General features: G+C 32.2%; 1 pseudogene; it reads right to left on the minus strand.

Moving 5' to 3' along the window:
* Positions 1-1039: 1039 nt before the first annotated feature.
* Positions 1040-24689, minus strand: part of LOC149573008 (putative GPI-anchored protein At1g61900) — a 28757-nt pseudogene continuing 5107 nt past the window's right edge.

Raw genomic sequence — 24689 nt, forward strand, 5'->3', positions numbered from 1 at the left:
TTTAAGCTGATTTGTTTAACCGATTAATATGAAATCATAATAATTTCTCTAATAAAACCTATTTATTAATATAATTTTACATAATCATCTAAACAAATCAAAATCTAAAATGTATCATATAAATCTAGTTTTAAGAAGAACATTAGTAAATAGTTTTTCACCCAATTATAGGTTAATATGCTCATTGTTCAAATTAAAAGCAATTTAAAATGGTATCAAATGAAGGCTACCTTTAAACATCACATACTAAGGAATAATTTAAACTTATAAAAATAAGTCAATATTTTAGCCTAGGAATCAAGCCTTAGTGTGTGATGTTTAAGTGATCCATCAAATAAAATAGGAATGGAGAGGAACTCTATACCTCTTGCTGCACCAATTGCTATTTGAACCCATGTTATCCATGTGAATTGCATATTCTTTTGACCTATATAAACATCCCTAAATTATCATTGAAGACACAATGAATTGGATGTGAAGATCTCATAGAAATATATGTACCTATAATATGTTCCAATAGAGAGCGATTAGGTATGTACTCCTACACCAAAATTTGTTCCCCTATATGAGATGAGAAAAGAATACATTTAATAGTGATGTTTTCATTAAATAAAAGAGGAGAGGCTTTGAATTTTTAATAAATATTAATATCAATTGCAAAGGTAGAAGAAAATAGGTTCACAAGTCCTAACACATTGCATATTTTAATAATGAATGTTTGAAATCAACAATAATAATATCTATTTATCATACTTGTCATAGGTTATTGTACTTGCCCTAGATAAACACTATTGCATTCACCTTGTATGATTGGTGAATTAGTTTTCCATAGATCAACCAATTCATTTGCTAAAAAGACTTTTATAACCATTAACTATTTGTTTTCTATTCAGATAAAAAAGATAACAAGCAATTAAGAAAAAACTTCTTAACTCATGAGATAAAAAAAAGACTGGGCTAGAATAATTCTTTGATGATAACTTTCAAGGGGAAATACAAAATAAGTTCTTAAGATCAAATATATTCCAAAAATAGTACCTTAATTCACATTGCAATTGGAAAGGCCTTGAAGAATTGATTTTACCTTCTTTGGAGTAAGCTAACTTGATAACCATCTAAGGACACCTCTATGACAATCATCAACAGTAGTTTTTTGTAAAGTTGACAGTCACACATCATCTTCACTAAATAATCTAGGAGCCTTCAAAGTAAGTCTTCTTGTAGCTTCTAAGATTGTAGGCTACCAAATAGGGCTCTAGCATTCTTTCACCAGATCAACTATTTTGCAATCAATCAAAATTTTGCTCCCATTGACTATTTGTTCCAACTCATTTACACCCTTGACTGGATAGGATCCTTCGGTTAGATTAGATGTAGATGGAAGACTTGCATTTGCATCATGACTAACCAAGATAGTTTGGACATCTAAAAAATAGTATTCTACAAATGTTGAATTCAAGACAAGCAACCCATTCAATTTGTTGGATTCTCTAACAAGAATGTGAAGCAACACCTCATACTAAGGATAGAAAATGACATTTCCTAGATATTAAGAAAATGAACTCAAATAATCAATTGCTTTTTGACTGATCACATAATTTGATGTCGAAAAATTGAAAGCACAGAGCCCTGCAAAAGTGGTAGGGAGTAGCCTTTCAAAAGAATATTCTTATACTCTTTAATAGGATACACAAGGTTCCTTAGAAGTAAAAAATATCTGTAGATGCAAAATTAATCAAATTCTAGTCAAAAGCATTTACATAGCTAATACAATAGGTATAGTTGAATTTGGAGTGAAAGCATTCCAAGGAGTGAGTAAAGGAATCAATGGGTTAGATGCAGCAGTAGGGGAAACTTCTACAAAGAAAACATTACTTTTCTTTCCCACAACATGAGGTTGTGAAGAATTCAACTGAAACAATTGATAATTCCAAGGAAATGAAACAATGGGCTCATGTACAACTACAGTATGACCTGATGTCTAACTTGCACCAAATTTTGGTAATGACAAAGCCTCGAATGCATTTACAAACCTTGCCACAAAAACAAGTTTATTTTAGAAAATAACCAAACTAACAAACAACAGAGCATACCCTTACATTGTCAGAGACAAGGAATGAACATGTTTTCTAATTACAGAAGTATGAAAATAGTTATCTAAGAATTTGACTTATTCATAAATAATTTTATCAACTTGAGGAAAAGGTTATGACAGAATTATCTCTTACACAAAAGTTAATAGATCAAGTCACATTCTAAGAACTAATTTTGATCATTTGTTGATACATCAAATAATTAACCAATTACTTCTTAGTAGTAAATGACTATGAGAAGAAGTGGTGCATGCAAAAAAAAATTTAGGGGAAACATAAAGCTCCAACTTCCAATTCTAATAGACTTAAAATAGCATCAAAGTAACAAGAAAGAATTACAAACTAGAAAAACAATAATAATAAACAAAATTAGATTCAAAACAAAAAAAAGGTATCACTTATAGTCTTACAGTAGTTAACCTATGGAAAAGGAAATTTGGTTTTAGCAATTTGATGTACAGAATTTTCAAACACAATTCACTTGAAATATGTAATGAGCTCCATGTCAGCCTAATTTCAATCATAAAGTGTAATAATCAACATATTTCTTGAATTCAACTCTTCTGATTCAATAGCATTGTGCTAGAATGGAAGCTTAGTGGACTATATTATTACCAAGCAATTTGACTAATGGCTAATATCCCAACTAAAACAATAATCAATTCAATATGTACCTACTAAAGAAATCTATGAGCTAACTTGATTTCATCAGAGAGACTAAATTATGATTTTGACAAGTAAAATGTTATAAGAATAGAAAAGTGATTGAGGAACTAAATTTACTACTCCCACAAATGGAGCTAACTGTAATATTAGCAAGTACTCAAAGCAACTAATTGCAATATTAGCAAGTATTCAGAGCACTGAACTATATATTTATTAATCCAATGAGATGAAATAAAATTTTGGACAAGCCTTGTGGTGTTGGATGAGGTTGTGGCCTATCCAAGATAATAAGGATCTTTTATGAAAATAGATTAAAAAGAGATCCTAAGTTAAACCCTTGGAGACCTGGCCTAGGAAAGGTCATTGTTTCCAATGTGTTTGTTGATGTTGATACTATTTGAGCTATAGCTTGTGATTAGAAATATGAAACAATGATTGTGAGAAGAATAGATAGGAATTATTTATCAGTCATGTATGTAGAGAATATTATATAGAAAATATAACACTCAACTTAATATACTTTTCAATGAGGACCCAATAACCTAACTTGTGTTTTGAGTTTGACATTGTTGCTAAAATTGAAAGGATAATGTATAAGAGGATGATGCATTGGAAGAAAAATAGAAGTTTGAAGAATTATACTTTTTTATTTTAGTTATTATTATTTTGAAATAGTGTTTTCTTCCATCACTCAATGAGATTAACCATGTCAGAGGAAAGTGGAGCTAGGTTACCAATTCAACTCTGGTGCAGAACTTGAGACAAAAATAGTAAAGGTCATAATTATGGGATGTTCCATGAATCTTTATATGTCATAATTATAGTAAAGATACTCCAAAACCTTTATATGCATGTGATGGTAGAAAGGTGAAAGAAAAGGATCTTGGATTGATCCTAAGTTGGTGAGCCAAGAATCACCATTAAGGTCATAGAAGTGATCTAATAATCACCTAGAAAGAACTAGGAAGTAAGGAAGCAAGCCTTATTGTTACATCAATGACACAAAATTTTGATAATAGAGAACATGACCTATTTTTGTCAAACTATTAATAAGGATACACAACAATAGAAAAAAAATCCAACTTTGAAATCTCTAAGATCTTCTTCGAAGCAAGGTGGGGAAAACACGTCAAAAATTACATTGAGGTAGTGGATGGGGGCATTGCAAAAGAATGGAGATGGAAGTCTCTAAACAACATCAATATCCTAGATAGAGAAAAAGACGAGTTGATCAAAATCTTAGGATCTAAAAAAGGTCATGTTTCATCCAAGGCAAGATAAAGTAGTTTTGGATGGCTCAAAGAATGGAAACTAGAACACTAAAGAGGGTTATAATTACCTAATTAGAAAATAGCTAAGACCAAAGACAAATATCTAATTGTGACTGTATGGGGAAAGTAGTGCTTACCTAAAGTAGGATTTTTCTCATGGCTAGTAGTAAAAAATAAAATTCTTATAGCTGATACATTCAAAGAAAAAGGATATGCAGGTCTAAGAAGGTGCCTTTTTTGTGAAGAGTATGAAGAAATTTGAACCGCATATTATTAACTTGCAAATACTCTCACCAATGTTGGAGTTGGTTACATAATAAACTTGGATGGAATTCAAAAATACCAAGGTCAATCCTAAGCATGTTTCAAGCTTGGCCTATTTGAAATAAGGATTGTTTGTATGGTGGCTTGTGGACTGCAACACCATCTATTGTCATATGGGAGTTATGGTAGGAGAGAAATAGATGCATTTTTAAAAATAAAAGGATAGGATAGGAACAACTTACCAACAAGATGGAGGCTGTCATTATTAAGATTATGAATAATGGAATATTGAATATGCAAAAAGTGGCAGAAAATATGACTTACTGGGATGAAAATATGAGAGGTAGATGGATTGGGTTTAAGATTCCTTGGTATGTTAGTTTGAGCTTCACTTAGTTTTGAGAATACTTTAATGTTCTCTACTTAACAAGGCCAACCACATGAAGATGGAAGCTCATCTAGCCTTACCCCCGTCCCCCTAACATCAATCTAAATTACCCATTATCATCTAATTACATACTTCATTCATTTATTCATCCATTTATGAACTATAACATTCAATCAATACAATCACATAACATGCATTAATATGATATAAAATTCATTAATACACAATACTAGTCAAGACTTCATTAACGCATAAAAATATTCATTAACATGAAATAAAAATCAATATTAATATGCAACATTCATAGATAATTACTTAAAACAAAGTTCTTTCATTATCCAACAAAGTTTATCAAAAAAGATTTATCAAAGAGAATTTTTTAAAAATCATTTTTATTTTTTATTTTTCTTAGCTCTATTGAGAAAAAGGTTGATAGGAGCATCAATGTCTTCCTCATTCTCCTCCTCTTGTGGCACATGTAATGTTAAATTATGATGCCTCCTCCTATTTGGAAGAGCAGGAGGCTACTGCACGAAAGGGGGCTTTATTGAAAGAACATGTAAATGGGTTAAATTGGCATACTCTATTTCTTTTTTTAACTATTACAAGTATTTAATTAAGTAGTACAACATAACATGCATTTTTCTTACCTAACAATGCCACATCATGTACATTAACATTTTGATCTGTCGCCATGTCAACATGTTGAACACTTGGAACATGCTCCACCCATTCACCATGATGTTCAACATGCTCTAAAATATTCAAAAAAAGGTTACTCTTCAAATTGCAATTGAAGATGTCAAATTGTATTCATAATTGTATAATTGATTTCCAATAGAAAATTAATACCTCCACCACTATAATGTTGATATATGATTGAAAAGATCATTTGAATGAAAGATTATTAAAGAAGTGTTTTCAATCATTATTTTCTCATTAATGTCAAACCTGCTACATGTTGGTGAAATAATTTCTTATATGTTTCAAGTACTATCACTTAGTTGATTCATGAGGAGGATTTGATCAACAAGATGTAACAAAAGTACCTAGAGAAAAGGTTGAGTTATGATTATGTATTGAAGTGCAAGAATTAGTTAAGAAAGTGATACATAATGTATTGATGATCTACTTCAAGTTACAAAATGATTGGCTACACTTAGAAAGATAAAAATAATAAGGTTGGACAAAATTCATTTGCTAATCTTGACCAAGCTGATAGAAGGTGTCAAGCAAAGTTAGTGCAAGCCGAGCAAAAAGTTAGTTGGAGCCGAGTGAAAGCAATTTCTAGTAGATGCTGACAATGCTAGTTGAGACCAACCAAGTTAGTAGGTGTTGAGCAAGGTAGTTGAAGCCAAGTGATTTTTAGTTGATGTCGAGCACCAGTAAAATCTAGTTATAGTATGTGTCGAGCATCAGTAAATTGATAAGGTTGAGCTAGTGCATTATGAAAAAGATAGAAGATTCTCCAATTAAAAGCTAACAAGTTTATTTTCTTAGAACCTGTGAATCAAGAGGAAGATAAGATTGATGACCTAGAGGCATAGAATCTTATGTAAACCATTTTTGAGGAAAATTTAAATGGATTATAGGAGAAGTTCTAGAGAAGAAAAGATATGGGGTAGATACATTGTATGCTACCTAATCCATTGAAAACCCTAATTTTTTAGATGGATAATGAGTAGGAAAAAGTGTTCTAATTCCACATATGTAGGGATGTCTGGTCATGAAGCAAAGTTGGATAGAGGTCAGAGAATTTTTGGATGTGAAAATTTGAAAAGGAGAAGGAAGAGGGTTTGCTTCATCAAGTGACCCAAGTGAAGAAGTATGTAATGGCGAGCTAAGCAAGAAGGCTAGAGGAGGATGAATGCTTGAAGGGTGAACAAGCTGTCAGAACTACAAAGATTGGAGGATTGAATAGTGATCTATAATCTATAAGTAAGGTTGTAAGTTGTATCATATCAAAGCTCTATTGTTATTTTCTAACAATTGTATCCAATTAGGGTAAATCCTTTAGAGAAAGGTTGACTTAACAATCATTGGAAAATCCTTTAACAGAGTGGCATTCCAAGTGAATGGCTTAAATTCCTCTAAAAAGGCTCACTTTTAATAGGGTGATCAAAATCCCTTAACTGAGTCACATTTAACAGTATATGCTGTAACCTTTAATAGGGTTGGCCTTTAACAGGCATCACTTTAGAAGAGTGAAAAAGGAGTAGCATGTTACTAGTGGTTTTTCCCAAATTGGGTTTCCATGTTAAATCATTGTGTCAAGTGTACTGATGGATGTGTTATTTTTTATGCCTTATACTTCTACATGTTAATGTTACATTAACATATTAGTTTTGGTTAACACACAATGAATGCATGCATGATTAAAATGTTTTATGGTTTCATTGAATTGTGAAAAGTTTTATTTGTACATCTGGACCTTGAATAACTAATTCACCCCCCCCCCGTTATTCTAAGAGGAATTCCAACAATTGGTATTAGAGCCTAGTTTCTTAAGAGGATTAGTTTCAAGGTACTAAAAGCATAAAGATCCAAATGTCAAAATGAGAGGTACCCAAGCTGAATAGAGATAACTTTTCTACATCAAAAAGCTTGATGAAGCTATACCTTGGAAGACTTGGAGATTATGCACAATCTTGCATTTTAGTTGCACATGTTGATCTAGCAGGAGCCCTAACTGTTGAAGATCTAAAGAAAAAGAAAGAACACAATCAACCAACATTGGAGATTGCCTCTGCCCTAAGCTATGCTAAGTTTGATGATATCAAAGAATTTAAAAGTGCAAAATAGATGTGGGATGCCCTAGACACCATCTATGGAGGAGACAAAAATGTTCAAAGAGCCAAGGCAGAGAGCCACAAAGGTAATTTTGATGACATGAGAATGGAAGAAGGTGAGAATATTGTTCAATATGTTGCTAGAATAAAAGAAGTTGTTAGTGCAATCAAAAGTGCAACTGGTAAAATAGATGACAATATTGTGCTAAGTAAATCCTTGAGAACATTGTTGCCTATGTATGCTATTAGAGTATTTTCCATCCAATAATTAAGATGTATGCTAGGAAATGATCTAACCCTTGAAGGTTTGGTAGGAAGACTCGCTACTTTTGAGTTATCTAATTTTGACAACTACAGACCAAAGAGTATTGAATCAACTTTCAAAGAAAAATTGTTACTGAAGGACTCTGAGGAAGTAAAGCCAAAGAAGAAGAAAAGAAAGATGAAGTATGCATCTAGTGATAGTAGTATGGATGAGGAAGATATTAGTTGGCCAGAAGATTCCATAAAGGAAAAGGTAAATTCAAAGGTAAGTTGCCTATCATTTTTTTTAATTGCAATCAAGTTGGTTATATTGTAGCAATATGTACACAGAAGAAGAACTTTAGAGAAGGAAACAAGCACAAAAATAGAAGAGAAGATGATGGAAGAGACTATAGAGACAAAGGCAAGAAGTCATGCTACATTGCTGTTGAAAATAACTCTAATTAAAATGATGATGAAGTGGTATATGTTGTAATGAAAGATGAATCAAATGAGGATGAAGCTACTGCACTTATGACTTGTGTGAACAAGAATGATAAATGGATCATTGACAGTGGATGCTCACATCACATTACTAGAGACAAAAGTAAGTTCATTACCTTAACCTATAATGATGGAAATAGTGTAAGATTTGGTAATGATGCACCATGCTTGATAAAAGGGAAAGGGTCTATCAAAGTCACAGACAAGATTTCTTCTAATAATGCTTATTATGTTGAAGGATTAAATTATAACTTGTTAAGTGTGTCACAACTGAATAATTTGAAGTGCAAAGTTGAGTTTGAAAATAAATCAGCCAAGATATATGATACAAATAGAAATCTGATTAGAAAAGGTGATCAAACTAGAAGTAATCTATTCTATTTGAATATAGAAGATGCTACTTGTCTTATTGCAAAATTTGATGATGTATAGCTTTGGCACAAGAGATTATGTCATGTTAAATTTGATAATCTAATTAGTATCAGTAACATGAAAAGAGTTATTGGTTTACCTAAGTTGAAGAAACAAGAAAATATAATGTGCAAACAATCTCAGCTAGGCAAGATGACAAAGTCAAGTTAAACCTCTAAAGAAATACTTGAAATTGTTCATACTAACTTGTGTGGACATATTGAAGTGTAAAGCTATAAAGGAGATAGGTATATAATGCTACTTGTTGATGATTACTTTATAATGATGACAGCCATGCTTCTAAAACAAAAAATAGATACTTTTCAAATGTTTAAATGGTACTTGCCAAGAGTTGAGAAAGAAACGGGTAAGAGCTTGAAATGCTTGAGATCAGATAGAGGAGGTGAATTTTGCTTCACATGAGTTTGAGATGTTATGCAATGACAAAGGAATTAAAAGACAAACATCAACACCTAAGACCCCTCCAAAAAATGAAATTGCTGAAAGAAGAAACAAATATGTAATGGACTGTGCTAGAACACTCATAATGGAGAAAAATGTTGCTCTAAAAAATAGGAGAGAAGTTGTAAGTACTATTGTATACACTTTGAACAGTGTGCAATTAAAGAAAGGTACTCACTCAACACCTTTTGAACTATGGTATGGTCATCCACCCAAAGTGAAATATTTTAAGGTATTTGGAAGTGAATTATATATTCTTAAAGATCGTAGGAGTGGAAAGTTTGATGCAAAGAGTGAAGAAGGTATATTCCTTGGTTACTTCACAAGAAGTAAATCTTACGAGTATTTAATTACTAACACTAACAAGATTGTGGAAAGTGAAAATGTGAATTTTGATGATTTTATAGAAGCACATGAAGCTGAACCTACATAAGAACCAAAATATTATAAGACATTTGTATACTATTATGAGGGAATGCCTACCAAAGAAGATGCTACAAATCATGTAGTAAATTAGCAACAAGTTTCAACAACTGTTGAGTCACATCTTGTGAAATGTTGAGTTGAATTCAGATGCCAAGTTGTAGAATGAAGAGAATGCACAATCTGACTCTAAGATTAGTACACATGAAAGAGATCTTGAAATACCTAACAGAGATGCACATAGTGATACTGAAGCTAAGAGACAAAATTCTGCCACAAGAACTGAGCCTAGATTGTCCAAATATGTCAAAAGACACCATCCTATAGATCAAATAATTGGAGACAAAGATGCAAGACCAATGACAAGGAATAGGTTGAGAAGTGAATCATGTTTGTTAAGCATGAAGGAACCTAAGATAGTGAGAGATGTATTGGAAGATGATGACTGGTGTAAGGCTATGGAAGAAGAAATTTAGCAAATAGAAAAGAACAAGACCTGGAGCCTAGTTCCAAGACCAAAAGACAAGAATGTGATTGGCACAAAATGAGTATTTAGGAACAAGCTAGATGAGAATGGTGAAGTAACAAGAAACAAGCAAGACTAGTTTGCAAAGGGTATGCACAAGAAGAAGGAATTAAGTATGGTGAGACATTTGGCCATGTTGCAAGAATGGAAGGAGTAAGAATTTTGCTTGCTTATGTAGCATATAAAGGTTTCAAAGTTTATCAAATGGATGTTAAGTCTACATTTCTTAATGGGATATTAGAAGAGGAGGTCTACATAGAACAGCCAGAAGGACTTATGGATAAAAACAATAAGAACATGGTATGTAAACTGCACAAAGCCCTATATGGATTGAAACAAGCACCAAGAGCATGGTATGAGAGACTTCATACTTATCTTGTTAAGATTGGATTTGAAAGGACAAATGACAACAAGAATTTGTACATGAAGATGGATAAAGAAAAAGGTATACTATTATCTGAAATATTTGTTGATGACATAATATTTGGAGGACAAAATGCTTTGTGTAAAGATTTTGCAAATTAGATGAAGTAAGAGTTTGAAATGTCAATGTTTAGTGAGATCAAATTCTTTGTGGATTACAAGTCTATCAAATGAAATATGTTGTATATATCACTTAGTCAAAATATGTCAAGGAGATATTGAAGACATTTGGACTTGAGGATTCAAAACCAATAAGTACACCTTCTATAACAGCACTCAAGCTATCAAAAATTGATGATTTAGCTGAGGTCAATCAAACATTATATAGATCCATGATTGGAAAATTGCAATATGTAGTACACAATAGACCTGATATTGCATTAGTTGTGGGGATAGTCACTAGATTCTCTTCTAACCCTAGAGAGAATCACTTGATGGCCATGAAAATAATAATGAGATACTTGAAAGGAACATAAGAATATGGTTTGTACGATAAGAAGAATGAAAAGTTTGAACTCAAATCCTACTGTCATGCCCTAAATTTATCAAGGCAAAACACAACCAATTTTTTTTCTTTATCAAATAGAAAGGTACATCAAGGATTAATACACATATACCTATGTATAATGGATACACCTTATCGAACTACACAAAGATTCAAATCTATAATTCATGTTTCTTAAGAACATTAGGGTATCACTAAATTCAATCATGAATTGGAGGTCATACTTAACAACTTCTAGGTATGTTGATATTCTAACTAGGCCTTAGGTGTGAGGGTTAGTTTTCTAGCATTCCAAGATATGGTTTAGGGATATGTTATTAGTTAGATGCCAGCATATCTAATTCTATTCCAATTTTATTTTCTTAAATAGAGCATAACTAGGGTATTGAGCAAGAGCTAGCGCAGGAGGCACACATGCGATGCCTTACATTACAACAAGGTGTTAACAAGTTATCTATTATCACTACACCATACACACACACACACACACGCACACACACACACACACACACACACACACACACACACACACACAGGGTTACTTATTTTTGTGTGAATTTTATATTGTCCCCTATCATTTATCATCTTGTTAGTGCTTAATTACGATGCATTCATAAAATTTCTTCTTCCACTATAATGTGTCGTGTATGTTTCATATCCTTCCATATTTTAGTATTGTGTACATAATCTTAATATTATGTAGGTTATTTATTGGGAAATTCATTTCAAATGTAATTGTCATACATAACCCTTAATTTATTTTATTTCAATTATTTATGAGTTTTATTATTAATTTAAAATTATTTTATTCACTAATTATATATAATTAACAAATCAAAAACATTTAATCCTAACAACATCTAAAGTTAATCCTAATAACAATCCTACATTTAATCCAAACATTATTATTAAAGATTTGCATACCACTTAATGTGTCCCTTATGACTGGCACCCTTTCACATATTAAATTCATGCACATATTGAGGTTGTTATATAGATTATTTATTTAAGTATTTGTTACCGGAATAATCGTTAAACATGCTATGTTTTTAATTATTCACCTATTTATTATTACTACTTTTATTTTATTTACTATTTATAATTAAATACTAATTAAAAATCTATCACTTTTTCATAGGCATCTTTATACTATTTAAAGTGATAGATTTTTATGCAGGAATGCCTACCTTTATATGTTCTAACTATCATTGGAATTTATCACTAAGATTAACATGACATCAAACAAAAACATTTTAATAAAAGAAAACCATTTAATACAAAAGACCCATTCTCTTTCCCTACCCATAACATGAAACAAAAAAACAATTAAATTTAAATAACTTACTTTTAACATTTTTCTTTACTTTCTAATATCAATTTTAAACTACACCTAAATTTTAACACCTACCAAATTATTTTAATCCCCACCTACTAACTACATTCCTTAATAGTCCTTTAAAACTCCATAACTTAATTCCCATGCCCAAACAATCTAAATACCTAGGAAGGCGCAATACTCTCTTTCCAAGACATGGAGGAGACCATGCTCTCTCCTAGGTGCCTAGGTCTTCTATCCCCCAAGGTGATTGGAAGAGAGGCATTTTTTCAAAATTTAAAAACAAGAAAATGGTTTGCCTTACTAACCTTTTTCATGGAATAGTGCACCTAAGGAGGAGGAAGGGGTTTCTCTAACTTTGTTTAAGAATTAGGGCAAGTCTAAGCTTTTAACATGTGTCCATCAGGAAAGGTACACCTAGGGAAGATGGGCCAAGGTTTAAGTACAATTTCTTTTCCCTTTCTTTGAGACTAGGCACCAAGACTTAGGCCATGCTCCTAGGTTTTTTTTTTTTGAATTTATATCTTATTGGATGATGAGTAAGGGGTGTCGATTAGGCAGGGATATCATAAGTTTTACTTGATTTTATTTAGTATTTTTTTTTTTCTTTTCTTTTCCTTTAAGAATCTCAAAGTCCTATGTGGGTTAAGGGGTCCTTTCAAGGATGGCCTTGACTCATGTAGGTATAACATTTATTTAGTATTTCTTTTTTTTCAAGGAACACAAGTGCACTTAGGTCCCCTCAAAGGTCATGTGACCATCTTGGACTCTTCCATTAATATTATTTCCTTGCAAGTTAACACTATTATGTTTTAATAGGTTTATTTAGGAGTCAAGATCCTAGGGAATATTCTTTGGGATTAATTTATTGGTCTGTAATGGGGAGTGGAATATTTTCCACTTCCCATGTGTTTATTTCCTTCCTCATATAATTTTGGCTACATATATTATGCTACGGTTAATTCTCTCCTACTTCTACCATGAAAATTTTAGAGAAAGGAGTTGATGATGTAATGATGTTATTCAATCTAGGGAATTATTGAAACTAGAACCCAAATGGATTAATGGATACTCATGAACAATGAACTAATAAAATATAGTAACCTTCTTCCATCACATTGAATGCATAACATATACATATCTACAATACAACCATTTATATATTGAATTAAATCAACTACATCAAAAGGGATGTAACCACTATGAAATCTTTACACTAATGGAATTATAAGAAGAAGTGTTGCATTTACATGATCTAATACAATACATCCAATCACAAAATATGAAAACTTATAATGCATATTCCTTGCAAGTAATTGTATGCAATCTCTCAACTTTTCCTTACACATTTTCAATAATATACCATGGTAAACAAATTTATTTAACATCACCATGGAAATAACCGTGGGGACTTGACATCTCAACACATTTGTAATGACATGGAAGATTTGTATCTCCACACACACTTGGTTTCCAGCATTGCCAAGAATAAACCCTAATATCTTCAAGGAGTCCATCTTCACAACATGCACACAAACTTGGAACCATGGAGGCTCACCTCCCATCCTAGTCTTCTATGAAGCCACCTTGAGTAGGGGAAACAAGATCCAAATAGGTTACACGCATACATCACTTGCCATTGCATGAACACGACACATAACAAAAAAACAAATCCCTCCCATGGCTTGCACATTGATTCACCATTGGAATCATAAGAACATTGGGTGAAGGTGGGCTCTTCAAGAGGAGATATGCCATGTCAATACAACTCACACACACACATTGAATTTCACCATGCCTCAACAAGGCTTGCATCATACATGCTTCTCTCCACAATTCCTACTTATCACCCCCAAATTGATATCTCAATTTATCACCCCCAAATCATAATATCAAGATAATGGCTTCAATGAAGCCCATACTCCATGAAATTTTCCCCTTCTCTCCAAGAGAAGTGACTCTCTACTACATTGTTGAGCCCAACTAAGCCCTTCACCCAAGGCTTCTCTTCCCTCCCAAGGGTGAGTGAAGCCTTCACACCCATGATCACATTTAACATTCAAATCAAAACAAGAAAATCAAGAAGGAAAAACCAATAAAACTTCAAGATCACAATTCACATTCACCTTGCCACAACTCAACTCCAAAATCCACAATGCAAAGACTCACAAAATATGCATACTCCATTGACAAATCCTTCACACTTGTAGATTTATTTTGCCATACTACAAGAAAGAAGAAAAGAAAGTGAAGCATAGTTTGAAAACACCAACCTTGGTCCAACCTAGGGTAATGATAGTTGTAGTAGAGATTCCTTCCTCTCCCTCCAAAACCTAATTGTATCTAAACTTAGAGAGTGGGTGAACAACAACTAATTTGTCACCATCCCTTCAAAAAGACTCTTTACCAACCTTATTTTAATAGGAACATCAGCCCCCCTCTTTCTTACATTGTTGCCCCTCCAAAATAAGAAAGTTGACCAAGTGGGATTGTGAGGGTACACTTATGAGGAAACCCAAAATTTCGAATTGGTTCAAGAGTGCATTTTTTAAGGGGTCCCCTAAGTTAGCTAATCACTAAAATGGTTGAATTTAGGTCCCTAACATCTTATACTACCATTAGGGTGGCTTATTTTCAATAAAATGACACTTTAGGATCCCATTTAGGCCCCCTAAAATCCCTGACAAGTTTGAATTCGAAAATCAACATGATGGTGACCCATCCTAACACTCTCTCCCAAGTGGGTGTAGTAAAACATTAATTGGAAGAAAAAAAAAGGACTGCGATGAAGTGCCTTGTGACCAACACTCTAGGTGACATGTCATCAACACATGGACAATTACAAGTGTCAAGTGACACATTAAAATACATTACACTTCACCATGACATGTCCTTAATGCATCTAAATTATGATTAAACATTTCCTCATACAAGAAAACTTACATTACGAAACAAAATACTTTCACAACGAGCCTTTTGAATCTTTCAAAGATTCACCTTGGTTAAATTGTGTTCACATAGGTTTGAAACTTGTTTCCCCCAAGAAATTCCATGGTTACACTTCCTGCACATCAAACTCGAGTATCAGTAGTCCAAGGAGGTCATATAAAGTGTATATCATAAATGCATAATTCAAATTTTACAAAATCTATATTAACATAATTCAAATAAATTTTTCTTTCCTGGTCATTTTGATTATTCCATCTAAAATGTTAAAATATCAAAATCTGCATGTCATAAGTCATCATTGAGTTTTATCTGCATATCATAATCATTCATCTTATAAAGCATCATAATCAAATTAACATTTTGCATCACATCAAAATCTAATAGTAATATGTCATAAAACTACATCCATATGTGTTCGATCATTTCATACACAATAATAGGTTCTTAGTGCATATCATAATGTAAAATACTACTGTAGTATCAAAATAAATTGATAAAACAACCCATTGTCCATCTAAATCTCGAATGGCTATCAAATTATTAAGATCTCAAATATCAAAATATAATAAAATGTCTATGCTATGATGGGTCAAGGTGAGGCCTCACATCTACACTGATGCTAATTGAGCTGGAAATATTGATGATAGAAAGAGCACTAATGGAGAAGCATTTTTCTTAGGCAGAAGACTTGTAACATGGACAAGCAAGAAACAAAGTTGTACTTCCCAATCTATTGCTGAAGCAAAGTATGTTGTTGTTGCTATCACAAACATTGTATGGATCAAACAGCTACTAAAGGGAATGAAGGAAGAGATCACTGAACCAGTGACACTTTGTTGTGATAATACAAGGGCTATAAATATAGCAAAGGATCTTGTAATGCATACAAAGACAAAGCACATTGCAATAAAGTATCATTATGTAAGGGAATTGGTTCAAGAAAAAGAGGTGAAAATGTAATATAACAACACAAAGGAGCAAATTGCTGATATCTTCACCAAAGCATTACCTAAGGATGCTTATGAGTATCTAAGAGGTAAATTAGGGGTGATACCCCTATCAAAGGCTATGTAAAAGACAGAAGGAGTACCCTGTATCAAACAAGCTGATATTCATTTCATACACATTGATGTAGTGGATCTTACTTTAGGAAGTTGCCTAAAGTAATGACAAAACTAAAAACTTTAAATCAATCACAAGTAAGGTGATAGGGGGAGAAAATAGAAGAGCCTGCAAGTGCATATATCAAGATGCCAAGTGTTGAGTATACATCTTTGGCATTGTTATCAAAGAGGGAGAAAATACATGAAACTAATCAAGTAAATATTGATCAAGAGAGAGATGATAAAAGTAGAAGATCAAGGGAGAAAAGTATATTAGCAAAAGAAGGAGACTAAAAGAAAGAAAGAGGGAGAAAGCAGAAAGCAATTAGAGGAGAGAGCAGAAAACAAATAGAGGGAGATATTCAGATATTTTTCTTATCCATGGAAGAAGAGAATAGAATGTTATATTTTGTAACCTAAGAGGGAATTGTTGATAGAGGGAGAAGCTTTATTCACAAGCTTTCTTTTTGGTATTGCCTTACTATTTTAACCTAGTTAGTTTATCATTTTTTAAACTGGATGATTAGTTTGGTTTGCCATCAATGCCAAAGAGGAAGATTGTTGATATATGATTGAAAAGATCATTTGAATGAAAGATTGTTGAAGAAGTGTTTTCAATCATTGTGTTGTCACTAATTTCAAACCTACTACATGCTAGTAAGACAATTTCTTATATGTTTCAAGCACTATCACTTTGTTGATTGATGAGGAGGATTTGATCAACAAGATGTAAGTTGAGTTATGATTATGTATTGAAGTGCAAGAATCAGTTAAGACAGTGATAACATAATGTATTGTTGAGCTACTTGAAGTTACAAAATGATTGGCTACACTTAGAAAGATCAAAAGAATAAGGTTGGACAAAGTTCATTTGCTAAGCTTGACCAAGCTGATAGAAGGTGCTGAGCAAAGTTAGTGCAAACCAAGAAAAATGTCAGTTGGAGCCAAGTGAAAGAAATTTTAGTAGATGATGAGTATACTAGTAGATGTCAAGCAAGTTAGTAGCTGTTGAGCAAGGTAGTTGAAGCTGAGTGATTTTTAGTTGATGTCGAGCACTAGTAAAATCTAGTTGATGCTAAGTAACACAATATGTGTCAAGCATCAGTAAATTAATAATGTCAAGTTGTTGCATTATGAAAAAGATCAAAGATTCAACAATTAAAAGTTGAGAAGTGTGTTTTCTTAGAACTTGTGCATTAGGAGGAAGATAAGATTGATGAGCTGGAAGCACAGAATCTTATGTAAACCATTTTGGAGGCAAATTCAAATGGATTCTAGGAGAAGTCTCTAGAGAAGACAAGATGTGGAGTAGATACATTGTATCCTACCTAACCTATCAAAAACCCTGATTTTTGAGATTGATAATAAGTGGGAAAAAGAGTTCTAATTCCCTATATGTAGGGATGTCTGGTCATGAAGCAAAGTTGGATAGAGGTTAGAGTTTTTTTGGATGTGAAAATCTAACAAGGAGAAGGAAGAAGGTTTGCTTCATCAAGTGACCCAAGTGAAGAAGTCTGCAATTGCAAGTTAAGAAAGAAGGCTAGAGGAGGATGAATGCTTGAAGGGTGAACAAGTTGTCAGAACTACAAAGATTAGAAGCCAAGAAAAGTTGAGGAATGAATAGTGATCTGTAATCTACAAGTAAGGTTGTAAGTTGTATTAGATCAAAGCTCTACTATTACTTTCTAATAATTGTATCAGATTAGAGTAAATCTTTTGGAGAAAGGTTGACTTAACAGTCATTGGAAAATCCTTTAATAGGGTTGCATTCCAAGTGAATGGCCTAAAGTCCTAACAATGCTCACTTTTAACAAGGTGATATAAATCCCTTAACTAGGTCACATTTAATAGTGTGTTTGTAACCTTTAATAGGGTTGGCCTTTAATAGGGCATCACTTCAAAAGATTGAAAAAAGAGTAGCACGTTACTGGTGGGTTTTTTCAAATTGGATTTCCATGTTAAATCATTGTGTCAAGTGTACTGATGGATGTGTTATGTTTAACGCCTTATACTTCTGCATGTTAATGTTATAGTAGCATATCAATTTTGGTTAACACATAATGAATGCATGCATGATTAAAATGTTTTATGGGTTTACTGAATTGTGAAAAAAAAATTGTACATCTAGACCTTGAATAATTGATTCACCCCCCCCCCTCCCCCCCAGTTATTCTAAAAGCCACCAAAGCCAAGTTTGTGTTGGCCAACCTTTTCTAGTCTCACTTTTGTAGCCACTGATGTGTCCTACAATCTATGAATAATTTAAAACATGTTAGATTATATATTTACAAAGATCACTAATTAGTGCATGATTACATTCTACTTAATACTATCGTGATACATCTTCTTTTGCCCTATTCTGGTGAATTTATTTTATTATCACGTAGCCTTTTCTCCTTTGCATCTTCTATTATTTCATTCCACTCCATTGATGGAATCATAGGAGGATGATCATACTTTGGGTTCTCCTTTAGATCCCTTCTATATTGGTCCCTCATAGTATTTATATGTCTTGATGCTCTTTTTAGAAGTAGGGCAATATCAAAAATGTTTTTTCCAAATAGGTCCTCAAAAGATGTAATCAGCTAATTTTTAATTCAAAACCCTATTCATTCCACCTTCTTTTTTTTTAATAAAATTGTTAAATCAATAACTTTAATATAGTACAATAAATGGAAGAAAAGAAAAATATTGTAGTAATAATTTGAAACTACGTACCTTTTACATATGGTGGATCCAAATAGCCTCAATGTCATATCAAAAAGATGATCAAAGAATAATATTATTTCCTACAAAAACATAAAGGGATTATCAATCCAAAATGAGTTATGAATAAGTAAACTAAAAGTATACTTTAAATAATAACAATTCTAAAGCACCGGCAAGCTTTCATAATTTTAACGAAAACATAGTTTTCTAGTTTAGCAACAATGTCCCTATAAACAAACCAGTACTAGTCACATGGACTACTCTAGGAAATGGATCAGCTTTAGTAGTAGTGGTCTCTGTTGCTCTATCAACTGAAGATTTATCTATTAGTGCACAAAATAGGTACATGAGTATAAAATCCACGCAACAAAAAAAATAATGCATGATTAGCACATTACAAAATATAGCAAAAAAATGTTTTACCAATTGTAGTGGGCATAGACGAGGATGTTTGCATGCTCCTTGTGGCCAACAATGCACTTAGCAATATCAAACTGTTGACTGAAAGAGGCCTCCACATTTCATCATGAGCTAAAAAATACAATATTGTTAGCAAAGACATTTGCAATGGATAAAGATCAAATGGGATACTAGCTAGATGCACCCAAAAATTAAAGTTAAGTGTTATAATGTTGATGAAAACAAACAATGTTGCACCAGTTTCACTTTCAACATTAGATGTCATGTTTCAATAGTTAGTAATTTCCTTAATAAAGTCAACGGTGTAATAATACTATAGTTATAAGTAATGTTGTAAAGAGAAAGTGTTACTAACATGAAGGTTGTGTGCTACAACCCTCACCATGTTCACCACACAGTGTCATAGCTATCACATATGTATGTAGAACAACACTTAATATTTTAGATCATGATCCATAAGATACTATAAAATATAAACATATATTGAACTTCTATTATTGCTTGAGATTAATTACTACTTACCTTCAAAGAATTGATTCTATAGCCCAATTCTTCTTTCAATGCCTCTTTCTCTTTGCTTATGTCACCCTTGATGATAATTAACAATTTCATCATTGTATCTTTATTTCAGTTGTTGGGCCATGAACATTTGGTCAGCATTAAGGGCAATGTCATGTAGAAATGACACTCATATTTCATATTACATTTGATCTACTATCATTATAGCTTTTCCCTATCATTTTTGATAGTAATATCAGTAAAATTCTATCAAAATAACTCCAAAGCCATAAAGAAAATAACATAATAATACAACATTTGTTTCTATATAATTTTAACAATTACAATAATTAAGGTTTACCTCTGTTGAAGGTGTGTGAGATGGTGCATCTCGGCCTATAGGTGGTGGTCTATCCATTTCACCCTATGAAAAAATTTAGTAATTCTTAGCAATCAACAACAAAATGAAAGTTTTTGACATGTTGTACTTAATGTTTATATCTGCACATATGGTTTTGAAAGAAAAATTTGGTGTAACTCGTGTATATCTGCAAAATTCAATATCAATAAAATTCTACCAAATTAACTCCAAAGCCATAAAGAAAAGAATATAATAATATGACATTTATAGCTATATAATTTGAACAATTACAATAATCAAGGTTTACCTTCGCTGAAGAAGGTGTATGAGATGGTGCATCCCTGCCTATGGTGGTGGTCTGTCCATGTTGCCTTGTGAAAAAGATTGGTAATTATTAGCAATCAGCAGCAAAATGAAAGTAATAGACTTACCAAAAAAAATATTAATAATAAAGTAGATTGTATATTGGAGTCAATATTAATTGGAGGTAATTTCTTTTAATGTTATACTTACCAGTCCCATGATAGGGAATTTTTGTGTATCTACATTATTCAAATTGTAATGTATCAGAAGCTTTGCCCCTGCATTTATTGATTTTATTGCACATACAAAAACATGATTTCACTCGTGTTCCTTGAATATATAATTTTCCAACTTATTAGTTGACACGGGTTGAGAACTATTTACAAATCCGGCAATATTCCCTATTGTTTTTGGCCTTCCATCAATATACATAGTGAACATTTTACTTTGATCATTTTCTTTGCATTGTATATAATTTGGTGACAATGCATACCTATGCATACTTTTTATATATTGTGCAACCCACATCGAATTTTTTTAGTTATAACAAGGTCCTACATACTCCATCAATTCAACAACTTTATTGTAACATACCTTTATGCCATCCATGGAAAATAGGCCCAAACCATGTAATGAATATGGAACTATGTGATATATCCTTTCATTAATAGAAAAATTAGTGTTAACTAGAGGTAGTTCCTTGGGTACCCATTATTTTTAAAGATGTGTGTACCTTAAGGGAGCCTCCCTATCGCCTTCACTCTCATTATCATAAGAACATGACCCCCCCAAGTACAAAAAAATTTCATTTTTCTATTGAATTTTCTTCTAGTCTTTTGACCTCTAGTTGATCTCCCTATTTTAGACCTACTAGATGTCTTACTTTTGTCTTCTATTCCTACATTTTCCTTACTCGAAGAAGACAAATCAAACAAATACCTATTTGGTGATATCTAAAACCCATAAAATGAGAGATACACCAAGAAAAACTTTCATGTTGATGGTAAAGAGAAGATATGGAAATAAAAAATAGTATCTATAGGGTCTATTGACATATACTTGTCGATCCATGTGACTGTGCAAGATCCTGGTCATAGGCGTTGAATAGCTTGCATATGTAAATCATTTATCTTTTAGTTAGCCAAAAATTTGGTCTAATTAATGTGTATATCTAAAAAAATATTGGACATGTTGTACTTAATGTTTATATCTATACATATTATTTTGAAAGAAAAAGTTGGTCAGCTCACTTATCAAATTCACTCGTATTGTAATGAATTAAAAATCGTCTACTTACAATGCTCTATAAACTACAAATTACGTAGAAGATAAAAATTACATGATACATTTATTAAAATTAAACAAATTTCTATAAATAAAAATTATGACCCCATCATACTTGATATTGATCATACCTTAATAGACATTTCATTGATCATCATCTTCATCCATGTCATCATCATCACCATCATCACACTTGTTAGTTTGATCATCATCATCACCACCACCATCTTCATCATCATCTTCATCACCATTATCATGACCATCATCATCATGACCATCATTGCCATGATCATCACCATCTTCATTAGCATGATCATGATCGACATCATCATCATCGTCATCATCATCATCATCATCATCATCACCATCACCATTATCATTAGCATGACTAGAATCATCATCTTCTTCTTCTTCATCATCATTGGGTAATAGTCATTTGTGATCATCATTTACTTCATCTTCTAATTCTTTAGTATCTTCTTCTTCCATCACATTATATTTTACTAGCATTCCTCTTGGATCATGTCTAGCAACAAATGACCAACCTCATTTGTTTGAAACACCAAAGTAAAACACTTGCTCGCATTGGCTTGGAAGAACATAGGGCTCATCTCCAACTGGCTCAAATGACCTTGTATTAATCATTGTAAATCCATTATCATGTTCAATAATAGTCCTATTAGGATCATTTCAATTCATTCATAGCCTATACCATTTGATGACAAATAGAACTAATTTGAATGAATTAAAGTAGCACTCAAATATATCATCCAAAGTGTCATAGTATCAATTTTTAGATTGTTGAGGATGCATGTAAGTTCTAGATGAAATATTGGTGACTGTGAAGACTGCACTTATCTTGGAATCACAAGTTTTCTTCATTTTGTCTCTCTTTTATGAAAAATTGATGGTCATGGTAGTACATAGCTTTGTGGTGTTTGACTTACAATTATTCAAACATGTGAAGATTATTTGCATCGATCTGTAAGTTGATATTAAACTTATGGCTTGTGATTAATAACCTCCTACGTACCTTTGTATCTCTTAAGCCATATGCTAGATCAAGTACCATTGGTGTAAAATTGGGATCTTCATTATGATGAGTTTCTTTAACCAATTATGCAACACAATCCCATGTTAATGAGAAACCATTTTCTTGAGACTGTTGAATCCATACCATCATCCAATCAAGATTGTTTGCAATATACAAATGTAGTGCATCCCACTTACAACCAACTATAAAGAAAACAATTAGACCAGCTAGAAGCAACTTATATTGATGATGGATAATAATTAATTAATTAAAAAACATCAACTTATAATTAACTCTTGCTCTCCTCAATCTACCTTTCCCTATTAGGTACTCCCCTTCGAATTCGTTAATAGAGTTGGGATCTCAAATGCGATCTACATGGATATTTTTTGCAAAATTTGGAAGATATTTACTAATGTAAACCATGGTCTAATATACCATATATCTCTCTACCATAGAACCTTCAAGATGTGTTATTGTCAAACCAAACCCTTCATAAATTTCAAGTGCCTCTCAACCATCCACATTGACCTAGTTTGTACAAGTCCACACAATTCAATCTCCTCAACTTGATGTATGAGGTAGTGTTTTTAAGCATTGAAAAATGTTGAAGGTAGAAACTTTTTCATTTCACACATAAGTTGTGTAATTTTTCTCTTCCAATATTTTATATTTTTTTATCAATTTCTTTAGATTATAACCACCTAAAAGAGATTCAACATACAAGAACATATAAATGAGATTTCAAATAAAATTATACAATAGATTACATAAAAATTAAAACAAGTCATAAATATAATATATGTGCAAAAAATCTAAGAAAAAATACTTCTAACCTCATGTATTTTCTAAGATCATATATAACTTGTTTAATATTATTGTCAAACTGGTGTGGGCAAGATAGAGGCAGGACATACTGCAATCATTAAAAAATGATCATTTCAATATATTATTAATTAATACAATAGGTAGTACATTCAATTTTACAAATATATTGTAAATAAAGAACATGGCTTACCTTGAGGAAGGTATACCAATCATGTGTTTTCAACCCTAGTCCAAAATCACCTTTCTTTAATAAAAGAGTTCTTATATTTGCAACAAATTCTGTGAGAAATTTTGTTTTTTTAATGACTTCTTCTAATGCATCGCTTTGTTGCTCCATTAATAACCAAGGAAGGGCACTCGTATTTATGCGGTCTCCATTGCTATTTGATTCAATGAAATCTTTTAGTGCATGATTGGATTCATGAATGTTAATAAAAATTTAGGCAATTTTTTCTCTATCATGCCTTCCATCCAATATTTTTTAATAGTGTTTTTGTTACATTCTTTCCAATATGCATAGCATCAAAAAAATGCACGATTGAGAGATCCTTGTAGCACAGTAACATACTAAATTGAATAGGATAACTTTTTATTCCTCTAGGAAGTTGGTCATTAATGCCTTGACGACCTTCACAAGCATCAATTACATTATTACTAAATAAAAGACAATATCAAAATATAAATTTTAAACTTCGAACCACAAACATGACATTACCTTAGCGATATAGTCGATTGTATTCCAACTTCCATAGATGAGGTTTCATTCTTCATGGCCTTGATGTTGTCTCTTCTTTCCCATTAAAAAGATGCTTTTCAGTAATTCAATACTTATGATTATTATGGAGAAAGTGCCTAAACTCATCAAACAATTACTTTCCTAAACTTCTTGAATGATGA

The sequence above is a fragment of the Cupressus sempervirens genome, chromosome 2 (assembly GCF_028749045.1).
Source record: "Cupressus sempervirens isolate cs-2001-9-10 chromosome 2, ASM2874904v1, whole genome shotgun sequence".
In the NCBI taxonomy this organism is placed as follows: Eukaryota; Viridiplantae; Streptophyta; class Pinopsida; order Cupressales; family Cupressaceae; genus Cupressus; species Cupressus sempervirens.